General features: G+C 46.5%; 1 non-coding gene across 1 annotated transcript; it reads right to left on the bottom strand.

Moving 5' to 3' along the window:
• Positions 1-1,369: 1,369 nt before the first annotated feature.
• Positions 1,370-1,441, bottom strand: trnaw-cca (transfer RNA tryptophan (anticodon CCA)). Its single transcript has one exon. It is a non-coding gene; the product is annotated as a tRNA-Trp (tRNA).
• Positions 1,442-14,904: the final 13,463 nt, after the last annotated feature.

Raw genomic sequence — 14,904 nt, 5'->3', positions numbered from 1 at the left:
GACATTCTTGCTGTTGAGGGAGTGCAGCGAAGGTTCACCAGACTGATTCCCGGGAGGGCAGGACTGACATGTAAAGAAAGACTGGATCAACTAGACTTTTCTTCACTGGAATTTAGAAGAATGAGAAGGGATCGCATAGAACATATACAGGTCTGATGGGATTGGACAGGTTAGAGGCAGGAAGTATGTTCCCGATGTTGGGGAAGTCCAGAACCAGGGGTCACAGTCTGAGGACAAGGGGTAAGCCATTTAGGACCGAGATGAGGAGAAACTTCTTCACTCAGAGAGTGGTGAACCTGTGGAATTCTCTACCACAGAAAGTTGTTGAGGCCAGTTCACTGAATATATTCAAAAAGGAGTTAGATGAAGTCATTGGTAGAAGGTGTAGGGGGGATTTGAGGGGAAAATTCTTCACGCAGAGGGTTGTGTGGGTCTGGAACTCACTGCCTGAAAGGGTGGGAGAGGCAGAAACGCTCACCACATTTAAAAAGTGCTTGGATGTGCACCTGAAGTGCCGTAACCTGCAGGGTTATGGACCGAGAGCTGGAAAGTGGGATTAGGCTGGAGAGCCTGTTATTGGCCGGCACGGTCACGATGGGCCGAAATGGCCTCCTTCTGATTATATAATTCTATGAAAAATAATCACCCAACGTGGGCTCGCACCTCTGACCCTGAGATTTAGAATCTCATGATCTACTGACTGAGTTAGCTGGGCTTCTGCAAAATGCACCTTTTTGTCGTTGATTACAGCTCCGCCCCAGATGTTTAAACTTGCTGTCGAGGAACTGCCAGGATCTTCTTGAATGGTGGACCAGGCTCGAGGGGCCGAATGGCCTACTCCGGCCCCTAATTCTTACATGCTTATCATCTTATGAACTTTTCACAGGAGAACAAACTCGCCCCTGAGCATGTATGAGGAGAAAGCAACAGAAAATATTCCCGTTTGGTGAGCTTTCGCGTGTGAGGCGAACATGTTAACCGCGACACTGCGGAAACATCTCCACTTTGAGCACCAGGTCAGACGGAAATGTTAAGCAAGCAGGTGAACTGCTGAATCCCAGTTTTAAGGAGTTGGTCGTGGTGTCAAACAATGAGTTTCGCTTAATGATTAAAAATAATAAATGTCAGAAGTTGAATTCAAAGCCACACCTCCAGAGAAAACTGCGATCTAATCACAGCACCTCAGACCGCTCGCCGGTGTGTGTGGTCACCTGCAAGTTGATTTGGAACTTGTGTGTCCTGGCACATGAATTAAATGAGGACAGCAGGCGTATCTCTGCCTGACACCGGGGAAACAATGAGACAGACCTTGGAACAAGGGTCTGGTTATTGCCAAACAGCAAAGAAAATATTAATTCTGAAAGAACAGCGACCCCGACGTGATTTGAACACGCAACCTTCTGATCTGGAGTCAGACGCGCTACCGTTGCGCCACGAGGCCTACACAATGTGTTTGAGATGTTCCTCTATATGAAGCTTTCACAATACAAGGGGCTTTAAAATCCCCGCCCATTCCCACCAGGTGTCAGAAGCAGCGCTCACCTGCCAGTCACCGTATGTTTTTTTCTGAAACTTTTGTGTTGCTTTCATGGAAAAGCATCATTAATTAACCCGTCACCTTCTTTTGCACAATGAAAGAAATGCTAACTGAGGGACAGTCGATACTTCAATCATTTGTCCTGTGCTTTGGGGAGCGGGCAGGGAAGTGGACCTGAGTCCATGATCGCATCGGCCATGATCGTATTAAATGTCGGAGCAGGCTCGAGGGGCGTATGACCGACTCCTGCTCCTATTTCTTTTGTTCTTATGTTGTTCAGCATGTTAACCCATTTTACACACTGTATTGCCGATGTCACCAGGAATCTGGGGCAACTTTTGTCAAATTTAACAGCACCGGTTATTCCTTCCGTGCAGAGAAATTTGAATCAGTCATGAAGATAAAATCCCATGGTGCTCATTTTCAGATTCAACGCAGTAGGATTTCAAATAAAGTGAAAGAATTTTACAGTGAAAAGATTTGGAAGTTTTACTTGTATTTGTATCTTTAATTAAACTTTGTGGCGTCTGACTCCCGTTCATGCTTCTGCTGAATAAGAAAGGAGGGTTTGACGTTGACCAGACTGCACTGACCCTGATATTTGTGAGCTCATCCTTTATATTCAGTGGTTTCTCACCCTTTAATGAGCTGCAGTGTAGCGGATATCACGTTGGCCTCACACGCGAAAGGTCCCCGGTGGATCCGTTTTCTCTCACTGAAAGTTATCTATTTATTGGTTAAATAAAGAGCAATTCAGGAATAAGGGAGCCTTTCTACCAGGAGAATAAAGAGCAAATAAAAACAGCAAATGCTGGAAATCTCAGCAGGTCAGGCAACATTTTCCAGGAGGCTAAACTCTCCTCCGATTGTTCCCTTATAGCAAGTTTAAACATAATATTTCTACCCAGAATCAAACCGGGTACTTTTCACGTATAAAGCAAATGTGATAACCACTACACTACAGAAACCTCTGGCACAACAGCCCCAACAGAGGGGAGCTGACCAGTGAGCTCCCTCTGTGCTGATTCGGAATGTGTTGGCTCACCTGAAACAACTTCTGTCCCACACTGAAAGTTCTCAATCCTTCTCCTCCGCTGCCCTTTATAGAAATGTCACGGATCACCCAGCCACCGTGTTCACTTCCACATCCTCACAGTGGGGCCACAGAGGCTCCTACCGTCTCCCCGCGATCAGCGAACTCACCCAGTTTGTAAAATTAAACCCCAAACACGTGCCCGGCAAAGGGCAGGAGAAGCCAGATAGTCTGTAAGCTCGGTCTATCGCAGAAAGTATTAGTATTCATGGTGATTACAGCAATTATTAATCGTCTCACAGACCTCAATTATTTTTATGCGATGAATTGATCGAGGATTGAAACCAGTTTAGTGCGCCGGATCTTAACCCCTCGACCACCAGGGAACGGTTATGATACATGTAGATATATTTATATATATTTATATATGAACCTGAATATCAATGGCTAGCTACCTAGACCTCATGGTGCAACGGGAGTGCGTCTAACTTTGAGTGAGAGAAATTGTTCCACAGTGATACCCATTTCATCTTTTGTTCCCTTTTAAACACTAGAAACTGAGACAGGGGAAATAAATAGAGAAATAAAAGCACAGGGATATAGACAAGAGGAAGAGAGAAGGGGAAAGATACTGTCCCCACCCAGAACTAATGCAGAAACCCCTCTGCTGCGCTCGGGGTGGCCACCCACAGCCTGGATACACTAACGGGAGAACACCAGCGGCAGGTCGGGGCCATAAAAGGAACGGCGAGCGGCCCTGGGAGCAGCTTGGAGATCCCGGGAGACTACTCCAGGGAGCAGCGCGAGCTGGTGCAGGAGGGCGGCGGCAGCGAAGAGTGATGTCATCAAGGTCCAGGTCTGTGATTGGAGCGTGGGCAGATACAGCAGGAGCAGTGAGATCGGGGCGAAGGAGCGGCGAGAGACTGTAGAGGGACGTGATCGGGGCCCAGCGGAGGCATGAGATTGGGGCCAGGGGCCCAGGTTTAGCACGGGCCAGCCCACACTGTGATATGTGTGTGCACTAGGTCCGTGCAGCAGAGCTGGTCGCCTGTCGTCTTGGATAACCCTTGCCACTGGACCAAGACCTCGCTCTGTCAAGCCCGTGTGATGGCTGGGGTGCAACGGCCACCACACGTTAAAAAAATCCACGCACAGGGATCTTCCACCCTTCGGGATGTAGTTCTGGCCCTTCATTGAAACACCTGTGAATTCATCCTTTTTCGGCATGGAAGCAAGTCATCCTCATTTCGAGGGACCGCCTATGATGATGATGATGATGGATACATTAACGTCCTAACAGCTCATTGACTGCAGGAGTGGGACCGTGCGGCGCTTCAGAAGACATGTCGAAAAGGCAAAGTCACTGATTCCGTCTCATGTGCTCCTCCGATCAAGAATAGCAACACACACTAAAAATGCTTCAATAATGGTTACATCTTATCTCCACATTTGCTAAGCAGGTGGTTTGTTGGTCGAGGGGAATGATTCTTGCTGCGTGGTTGTTGCTTGAAATTTGCAGAAAGATCCTGGCTTCAAATCCCAGACCAGCCTTGAGATTGCATTGAAATTTTGCAAAGAAGGACTTGTATTTCTGCAGCGTCTGTCAGTAACTCATGACGCCCCAAAGCGCTTTCCAGCCGTTGAGTTGCCTTTGAAATGTTGTCATGTGAAGAAAGATGTGCCCAAATCACCTCAACTGTTTGCAAACGAGTTCATAGAATCAAAGAAGTTTACAGCACGGAAGGAGGCCATTTCGGTCCATCGTGTCCGCGCCAGCCAACTCGAGGCGATCCAGCCTAATCCCACTTTCCAGCTCGAGGTTCATAACCCTGCAGGTTACGGCACTTCAGGTGCACATCCAAGCACTTTTTAAATGTGGTGAGGGTTTCTGCCTCTACCACCCTTTCAGGCAGTGAGTTCCAGACCCCCACAACCCTCTGCGTGAAGAAATATCCCCTCTAAACTTTCGACCAATTACTTTAAATTTATGCCTCCTTGTTGTTGACCCCTCTGCTAAGGGAAAGAGGTCCTTTCTATCCACTATATCTCGGACCCTCATCATTTTATACACCTCAATGAGGTCTCCCCTCAGGCTCTGTTCCATGGAAAACAAATCCAGCCTATCTAATCTGTCCTCATGGCTAAGGTTCTCAACTCCCAGCAACATCCTCGTAAATCTCTTCTGTACCCTCTTCAGTGCAATCATGTCCTTCCTGTAATATGGCAACCAGAACTGCACGCAGTACTCCAGCTGTGACCTAACCTGCCCCACCGACCCCATCTCTTGTATTCGATGCCTCGGTTAATAAAGGCAAGCATTCCATATTTCTTCTCAACCACATTAGCTACCTGGCCTGCTACTTTCAGGGATCTGTGGACATGCACTCGCTGGATTCTGGGGAGGACCCAGCAGATTAGAAAACTGCAAATGTAATGCCCCTATTTAAAAAAGGAGGCAGACAAAAAGCAGGAAAGTATAGACCAGTTAGCCTAACATCTGTGGTTGGGCAAATGTTGGAATCCATTATTAAAGAAGCAGTAGCAGGACATAGAAACATCGAAACATAGAATATAGGTGCAGGAGTAGGCCATTCGGCACTTCGAGCCTGCACCACCATTCAATAAGATCATGGCTGATCATTCAGCTCAGTACCCCTTTCCTGCTTTCTCTCCATACCCCTTGATCCCTTTAGCTATAAGGGCCACATCTAACTCCCTCTTGAATATATCTAACAAACTGGCATCAACAACTCTGCGGCAGAGAATTCCACAGGTGAACAACTCTCTGAGTGAAGAAGTTTCTCCTCATCTCAGTCCTAAATGGCTTACCCCTTATCCCTTAGACTCTGACCCCTGGTTCTGGACTTCCCCAACATCGGGACCTGTCCAGTCCTGTCAGAATTTTATATGTTTCTATGAGATCCCCTCTCATTCTTCCAAACTCCAGTGATCTCTCGATCCCTTGACTCCCAGAGACTCGAAAAATCTATCTAACGCAGCCTTGAATATATTCAGAGACTCAGCATCCACAGGCCTGTGGGGCATAAAATTGTAAAGATTCATATCCCTCTGAGTGAAGAAATTCCTCCTCATCTCTGTCTTAAATGGCCGACCCCTTAACCTGAGACTGTGCCCCCTGGTTCTAGACACTCCAGCTCGGGGAAAACAACCTCTCAGCATCTACCCTGTCAATTCCCTTCAGAATATTGTGTGTTTCAATGAGATCACCTCTCATTCTTCTAAACTCCGGAGAGTATCGGCCCATTCTACACAATCTCTCAACTTAAGACAGTCCTCTCATCCCAGGAATCAATCTGGTGAACCTCTGTTGTACCACCTCCCAGGCAAATATTTCCTCCCTCAAATAAGGAGACCAAAACTGTGCGCAGTACTCCAGGTGTGGTCTCACCAGGGCCCTGTACAATTGTAGCAAGACTTCCTTACTCTTGTACTGTGGGCTATATATTAGGTACTATGGGCCGAGTGCCCTGTTTTTTTGCTGATTCGATGGTTGTATAAAAAGTTATTAAAATTTGACAGTTGCTCGGGAAACATATTTGTATTTCCTTCAGTGTACTCCTTACTCTTCAAGGGCTAGATTTTCCCCAAGCAGTTTTGTCGGCGCACTGACCTCAAGCGCACCGACATTGCTCGCTGGAAACGGCTCGGGGAAAAACTCGCCCCATCCTGGCCGCTGTGTACAGTCCCCGGAGTCCTGGCGTGGTGTCGATGGTGAAGTGGGGGGTGGAGCCAAATGCCTGCACCGAAAACACTGCCGGCACCTTCGCACATGGGCATTAGGGAGAGAAAACTTGGCACTCTGCCATTTTTAAACAGTGTCAAACCCGATGAAAAGCACAGCAGCTTCTCAGCTTCTCCGGTCGCTCGGCGGGCTCTCCCCCCGTCCCTCCCCGACAAAACGCACAGCTCCAGCAGCTGCAACTTCTCCGGTCCACAAGCTCACACTTCTCCGGTGTGTCTTCCCTCCCCTATCCCAGGGATATAGGGACCGAGTGTAATGGAGCCAAGTTTGCTGATGGTACAAAGATGGGTGGGAAAGCAAATTGTGATACAGCAAAGAAAATCTCAATTCCGGAAGAACAATAACCCCGACGTGATATAAACACGCAGCCTTCTGATCTGGAGTCAGACACACTACCGTTGCACCACGAGGTCTACAGTGCAGAGTGCCCATGTTTGTATACATGAAGGTTCCTGAAACACAGTTTCATTTACCCTGCATTGGTGCAATGAAAGGGCTTTAAAATCCCCGGCCACTCCCACCGTGGGTCAGACAGCATCAGAAGCAGTGCCCACCTGTCACTCACCCTCTCACTCCCGCTTTCATCACCTGCTGCCCGCGGACTGCAGCAAATCCAGTTCATCATCATCATAGGCAGTCCCTCGAAGCGAGGATGACTTGCTCCCTCGCCAAAAAAGGATGAGTTCACAGGTGTTTCAATGATGGACCTAATATTCCAGGTCCCGAACTGCATGTTGAAGGGTGGAAGATGCCTGTGCGTGGATTTTTTTAATGTGTGGTGGCCGTTGCAACCCAGCCATCACACGGGCTTGACAGAGCGAGGTCTTGGTCCAGTGGCAAGGGTTATCCAAGACGACTGGAGACCAGCTCTGCTGCACGGACCCAGTGCCCACACATATTGCAGTGTGGGCTGGCCCGTGCTGCCCCTGGGCCCCTGGCCCTGAACCCACGCTGCCCCTGGGCCCCGATTACATCCCTCCACAGTCTCTCGCTGCTCCTGCTGTACCTGCCCACGCTCCAATCACCGACCTGGACTTTGATGACATCACTCTTCGCTGCCGTCGCCCTCCTGCACCAGCTCGCGCTGTACCTTGCCGTGGTACACCACCACGCTGCTCCCAGGCCACCGCTCACCGCTCCTTTTATGGCCCCGACCTGCCGCTGGTGTTCTCATGCAGGTCAGGGCCTCCACGCTGCTCCCAGCAAATCCAGTTACACGCCGTGTCACCGCACAATTCTCAGCTGTGATTGTAAGCTGACTATATTTAAAGCTATCGCAGAGGCTGCAAGCAGTGTTCCCTGGTAGTCTAGTGGTTAGGATTTGGTGCTCTCACTGCCGTGGTCTGGGTTTGTTTCCTGGTCAGAGAAAGCATTTTTACAGAGCAAATTGACAAAAATAATTCAAGTCTGTGAAATACTGAATAATTGTTTCAATCATCATTAATCCATCCACATGTGTAGCACACTGAAGGAAATACAAAAATGTTTGCCGAGCGACTGTCGAATTTTAATAACTTTTTATACAACCGTAGAATCAGCAGAAAATCAGGATATTCGCCCCATAGTACCTAATTTAAAGCCCATAGGACAAGAGTAAAGAAGTCTTGCTCCAATTGTACAGGGCCCTGGTGAGACCACACCTGGAGTACTGCGCACAGTTTGGTCTCCTTATCTGAGGAAGGATACACTTGCCTGGGAGGTGGTACAACAGAGGTTCACCAGATTGATTCCTGGGATGAGAGGACTGTCCTATGGTGAGAGATTGTGTCGAATATGCCGATACTCTCTGGAGTTTAGAAGAATGAGACGTGATCTCATTGAAACAGACAATATTCTGAAAGGCATTGACAGAAAAGCTGTTGAGAAGCCTGGCTAGTCCAGTCGGTAGAGCATGACACTCTTAATTTCAGGGTCGTGTGTTCGAGCCCCAGATTGGGTGATTACTTTTCCTTAAACTTTTATGTTGCTTTCGCGGGTAAATATCATTAATGAACCCATGATCTTCTTTTGCACAATGATAAAATTGTGAACTGAGGGAGAGTTGATAATTTAATCAAATAATGAAAGCAGCACCTCAGACCGCTCGGTCCTTACTGTTAGATGCTCCAGTTACAAGTTATTACTCTGGAAAGTTTCAGACCGGGCGCTTGTTCAGTGTTGCTGGAAGGCCCAGTGACCGGGATATCCTCTCCCCCGGGGTTTTCCTGAGCCTGTGCTCGGTGCACGGGGAGCTTTGGCCCGGGTCTGAGGTAGCTTGCATCCCAGGGATGGACAATAACTCTCTGAGCTCTGGAACTGGGGAAAAGCGAATAATTAATGAGTTGTTTGTGGGTTTCAAATGCAGCTTAGATCTGCTGGTGTAAACCAATCGTGCTGTTTCACAGAATGAATGAAATGCTAACAGGGACAGTCAAAACTTCAAGAATGGAACTTTTTTAATTCATGAAACTTTAATCCTTGATGAAGTTTTATCCCCGCTCTGATTTTACACACTCTGTATTTGAGGAGACTGGTTTTAAATGTTCATTGCTCATGCAACAAGGTATTCAAAACAGCTTTTATTTAATTTTATTGCAGAAAAATTTTTGCTTGAGAAATAATGTTTCTGCCCAGGCTTGAACCGGGAACTTTTCACGTGTGAGGGAAATGTGATAACCACGACACGACAGAAACTGCTGCTTAGCTCAGTGCCCAGAGAGAAGTGTTCAGCAACAAGCTGAAATGCTCAATCCCTCTCTCTGCAAAAAGTTCCTTTCACAAACATTTCTCTGACCAGAACTGCACCAAACAACAATGTTCTCCTTTCAAAGTCATTAAACTCCCCAATTGCCGCATCTGCAATTTTATGGACAAGGACTGAAAGCACTTTGCGATCAGAAAATTGCAGGAAACCTCTGTGGTTAATGACAGGGCTTTTGATGGTTGACTTCTGTACACACCTTGTGTTATGTATTTAACCCTTGGCCACCTGTATCACACCACCACCAGAAGGCCGACCTGTTGGAGTCCCAAAGGATCCCAGTATCTTTTGGGAACACATTATATAAGCAGGCCACCCACGAAGTACCTGCACTCTGGAGTCTTATTAAAGGAGCTAAGGTCACACTTACTCATTGTTCACAGTACTAAGTTTCATCCTTTATTATCAGTGTATCAATTGACGACGAGACAATGAACAACCACGCAAAAATGCAAGCAACAGTTGGTATCCTGGAGAAGTTCTCAGAAGTGTACGATTGCGAAGCCTTCATGGAGAGACTCGACCAATACTTCGTGGCCAATGACCTGGAAGGGGACGAGAACACTGCCAAATAAAGGGCGATCCTCCTTACCGTCTGTGGGGCAACAACCTATGGCCTCATGAAGAATCTTCTAGCTCTGGTGACACCAACAACTAAATCCTATGAAGAATTGTGTACGCTGGTCCGCGAGCATCTAAATCCGAAAGAAAGTGTTCTGATGGCGAGGTATCGGTTCGACACGTGCCAACGGTCGGAGGGCCAGGAAGTGGCGAGCTATGTCGCCGAATTATGGTGCCTCGCAGGACATTGCAAATTTGAGGGATTCCTAGAACAAATGCTGAGAGACTTTTTGTGCTTGGCATTGGCCATGAGGTAATCCTTCGCAAACTGTTGACTGTTGAAACTCAGAATCTGAGCAAAGCCATAACGATAGGTCAGACAATTTCCACCGGTTCCTTTAAACACAATAACGTAAATTTATTTCTAGTGGACTGGATGGAGGAACATGGTCCATGTAAAAAATTGTTTTCGTTTTACATGAACTAAATGTTCATAAAAGTATTGGAGTGGGAACTCACTGGATAACAGCACAGCTGGTAATGTTTGCGGAATATATTCATGCAGCCAAAACACACAATGACAACCTGGAACTGTGCGGCACCGAATTGGGAAAATAGCTGGCGGCTTCGTTCCTGGGTGGACTCAAACCACCAACCTTAAGATTAGCAGCCAAACGTGCTAACACATTGCGCCACAGAGACTAACTCCAATGTATATCGCAAGACATCCCAAACCAGGGTGTCAGTCAGTTAAAGCTTCAGATTGTTCCGACCGGGATGGAACTTGTCCACTCTCAGTTGTACTTTTCCCAAATAAATGGAGGGACATTCATTGTGGATGTGTGGAAGCAGTCTGGTCTCGCACACTGCAGACACTTCCATGTCACCGCCAACCAGCTCTCCCACAACCGGTGTGATCTACCTTCCAGCCTTCCGGTGCCTTGTCTGTGACAAAGTATTCTGATTGTCCCGAAGTCGGTATTAGGTTATGAATTCCTTTTCAGCTCCTGACTGCGGATATTCCTGTGATTAAACAGGAATTAAATGCTTACAGGGACAGTTGGATTCACCGTTTCTTTGCTTGGTGAAATTTCAAAGATTGAAAGTGACGTACATCAACCCCAAACCTCGTCACCTACTCGCTAACCGCTACACGCTGCTCCCGTGAGATGGAAGCCCAGTTGCTGTTTCAAGCTTGAATGCAGGAACAAGCAGAACTCATTCAAAGAAAGTCCAAGTCCCTGAGGCACCTGATTATTTGCACCAAACTCGTTCGCAAAGAGTTGAGGTTCGTGTGGGGTGATTTGTGCACATCTTTCCCCACACTACAACACTTCAAACATAACTCAACGGCTGTAAAGTGCTTTCTCTCTTCCTCTTGTCTGAATCCCTGTGCTTTGGTTTCTCTATTTATTCCCCTGTCTCAGTTTCTAGTGTTTAAAAGGGAACAAAAGATGAAATGGGTGTCACTGTGGAACAATTTCTCTCGCTCAAAGTTAGACCCACTACCGTTGCTCCATGAGGTCTCGGCAGCTAGCCGTTGATATTCAGGTCCATAAATAAATATATATTTTTATATTTATACAAATTATCGAAGCTGTTCTCTGATTGAGTGATTAAGATCTCGAGCATTAAACCTCTTTCCATTCTCAATCAGTTCATCGCAGAAACATAATTGAGGTGTGTGAGAGGATTAATGATTGCTGTAATCGCCGTTAATAACCCCACTACTATCTGTGACAGAACGAGCTTACACACTCTCCCGCTTCTCCTGCCCTTTGCCGGACAGGTGTTCCGGGTTTAATTTTACAAACTGTGTGAGTTAGCTGATCGCTGGGAGATGGTCGGACCCTCTGTGGCCCCACTGTGAGGATGTGGAAGTAAACACGGTGGCTGGGTGATCCGTGACATTTCTGTAAAGGCAGCAGAGGAGAAGGATTGAGAACTTTCAGTGTGGGACAGAAGTTGTTCAAGGTGAGCCAGCACATTCCCGATCAGCACAGAGGGAGCTCACTGGTCAGCTCCCCTCTGTTGGGGTTACTGTGCCAGAGGTTTCCGTAGTGTAGTGGTTGTCACGTTTGCGTTATATGTATACGATCACTGGTTCGATCCCAAGTGCGAACTTTATGTTTAAACTTGCTGTGGATGAACAATTGGAGCCGAGTTTAGTCTCCTGGCAAATACTGCCTGACATGCTGAGATTTCCAGCATTTGCTGTATTTATTGATTGAAGTATCAACTCTCCCTCAGTTAGCATTTCTTTCATTGTGCAAAAGAAGGTGATGGGTTAATTAATGATGCTTTCCCGTGAAAGCAACACAAAAGTTTAACGAATAAACATACGGTGACTGGCAGGTGAGCGCTGCTTCTGACACCCGGTGGGAATGGGCGGGGATTTTAAAGCCCCTTTTATTGCAGAACCTTCATATAGACGAACATCTCAGACTCAGTGTTTCGGCCTCGTGGTGCAGCGGTGGTGTGTCTGCCTCTTGATCAGAAAGTTGCATGTTTAAATCATGTTGAGGTCCCTGTTCTTTTGGGTAATTACAGAATTAATATTTTCTTTGCTGTTTCACAATAACCAGACCCTTCCTCTCTCTCACTGTTTACCCGGTGTCAGGCAGAGATACGCCTGCTGTCCTCATTTACTTCATGTGACAGGACACAAAAGTTCAAAATCAAACTGCAGGTGGCCACACATAATATTGAGCAGTCAGGATGGCCGAGCGGTCTAAGTTGCTGCATTCAGGTTTCAGTCTGCTTTGAAAGCGTTGGTTCCGTAGTGTAGTGGTCATCACATTCGCTTAACACGCAAAAGGTTCCTGTTTCAAAACCAGCTGAAAACGTGTTCAATTAAATATGAGAAGCATTGAATAATGTGCATTTCTTGTTCAGTATTAACAAAGCATGATGTCTCCCAGCCCTGCTACATTTGCTGAATACTCTGTACAGTTCGGTACACATTCAAACGCTACAGTTTCCAGCCCTGACGGTGCAGAAAGTCCCTCTCAAAGCTGCACATTCCGGCTGCTTTCAGTTGAGTTGTGAGAGATTATTGACGGATCCTGCAGCTGTGAAAAGGAAAGATGTGTGAGAGTGGTCATCAAACAAGGCCATGTGGGTTGAATTAAAGAACAAAAAAGGGGCGATCACACTACTGGGAGTGCACTATAGACCCCCGGGCAGTTACAGGGAGATAGAAGAACAAATACATGGGCAGATTGTTGAGAAGTGCAAAACCTATCGAGCTGTAATAGTGGAGGATTTTAACTACCCGAATATTAACTGGGAAAATGATAGTGTGAATGGTACAGATGGTGGAGAATTCCTAAAATGCATTCAGGAGAACTTCTTTATCCAGTATGTAACAAGCCCATCAAGGGAGGGGCGGTTCTGGACTGGGTCTTGTGATCGAAGAGGGGCAGGTAGAAGGGGTATCAGTGGGAGAGCATTTTGGTGCGAGTGATCATACTCAGTAAGGTTTAGGGTAGTTTATGGAACAGGACAAAGGGGACCAGGAATAAAAGTTCTCAATTGGGGTAAAGCCAATTTTGCTGAGCTGAGATGGAATTTCGCCAAAGTGGACTGAGAACGGCTACTTGCTGGTAAATCAGTGTCAGAGCAGTGGGAGGCATTCAAGGAGGAGATCCTGAGGGCACAGCGCAAGTATGTTCCCTAAAAACAAAGGTGGGACGAACAAATCTAGAGCTCCCAGGATGTCAGGGGACATACAGGGAAAGTTAACGAAAAAAAGGGAAGCTTATGACAGATACCGATAACTCAATACTGCAGAAACTCTCGAGGTGCAGAGGTGCAATTAAAAAATATATCAGGAAAACAAAGAGAGAGCATGAGAGAATGTTGGCAATTAAATCTGGGAAAACCCAAAGATGTTTTACAAATACATTAAGAGCACGATGATAAAAAATAAAGAGTGGGGCCTATTAGAGTCCATAAAGGGAATCTGTACGCGGAGGCGGAAGGGTTGGGTAGGATTCTTTATGAATACTTTGCATCTGTTTTCACAAAAGAGAGGGGCGATGTGGACTTTGCAATGAGCGTGGAGAAGTGTGAAATATTAGATGAAATAAACAGAGTGAGAGAGGAAGTATTGGTGGTTTAGCAGCTTAGAAAGTGGATAAATCCCCAGGTTGGGATGAAATGTATCTCAGACTGATAAGAGCAGCAAAAGAGCAAATAGCAGAGGCTCTGACCACCATTGTCCAATCCTCACTGGCTACAGGTGCGGGGCCAGAGGATTGGAGCACTGCTAACATTGTACCTTTGTTTAAAAGGGGAGAAAGGGATTGAGTAAATACAGGCTGGCCAGCCGAACCTTTTACAATTATTTGTAAAATTCCTGAGGGACAGGATAAATCTTCATTTGGAAAGACATGGATTAATCAAGGATAGTCAACATGAATTTGTCAAGGGAAGGTCGTGTCTGACTAAATTGATTGCATTTTTCGAGGAGGTAACCAGGAGGGTTGATGAGGGCAGTGGTATGATGTAATGTATATGCACTTTAGCAAAGCTTTTGATAAGGTCGCACTTGGCAGACTGGTTACGAATGTAAAAGCCCATGGGATTCAAGGGCAAAGTGGCAAGTTGGGTCCAAAATTTGTTCAGAGGCAGGAATCAAAGCGTAATGGTTGATGGGTAATTTTGTGATCCAGTGGGGTTCCGCAGGGCTCAGTGCTGGGTCCCTTGCTTTTTGTGGTATACATCAATGACTTGGACTTAAATGTTGAGGGTATGAGTAAGAAGTTTGCAGATGACACTAAAACAGGCTGAGTGGTTGATAATGAAGAAGAAAGTGGCGGACTACAGGAAGATATCAATGGACGTCTCAAAGCGCTTTGCAGCCAATGAAGTACTTTTTGAAGTGCGGTCACTCTTGTAATGTGGGAGACACAGCCGCCAATTTGCACACGGCAGGCTCCTATAGGCAGCAGTGTGATGATGACAAGATCATCTGTCTCTGTGATGTTGATTGAAGGATAAATATTGACCAGGACACGAATCCTGGCCACATTGATCCTCCCACCACTTCATACTGTTCTCCGAGGGACCAGCGCGATGATACTAAAACAACAAGCGAAGTTGGTAAGCTATCCATGCAGTCCATCGGAATCCAGCCACACCACCTTATACCACGGGTAACATCTCTCCATGGATTCTGGAATCTGGATCAACAAACCATAATTCCATCTTAGAAGGAATTCCGGGAGGTGCTTCAAGCTTTATTCCATATATGTTAACAGTTTTAA

This window comes from Pristiophorus japonicus, chromosome 20, assembly GCF_044704955.1.
Source record: "Pristiophorus japonicus isolate sPriJap1 chromosome 20, sPriJap1.hap1, whole genome shotgun sequence".
NCBI classification, from domain to species: domain Eukaryota; kingdom Metazoa; phylum Chordata; class Chondrichthyes; family Pristiophoridae; genus Pristiophorus; species Pristiophorus japonicus.
This window is presented reverse-complemented; position numbering and strand designations above follow the sequence as displayed.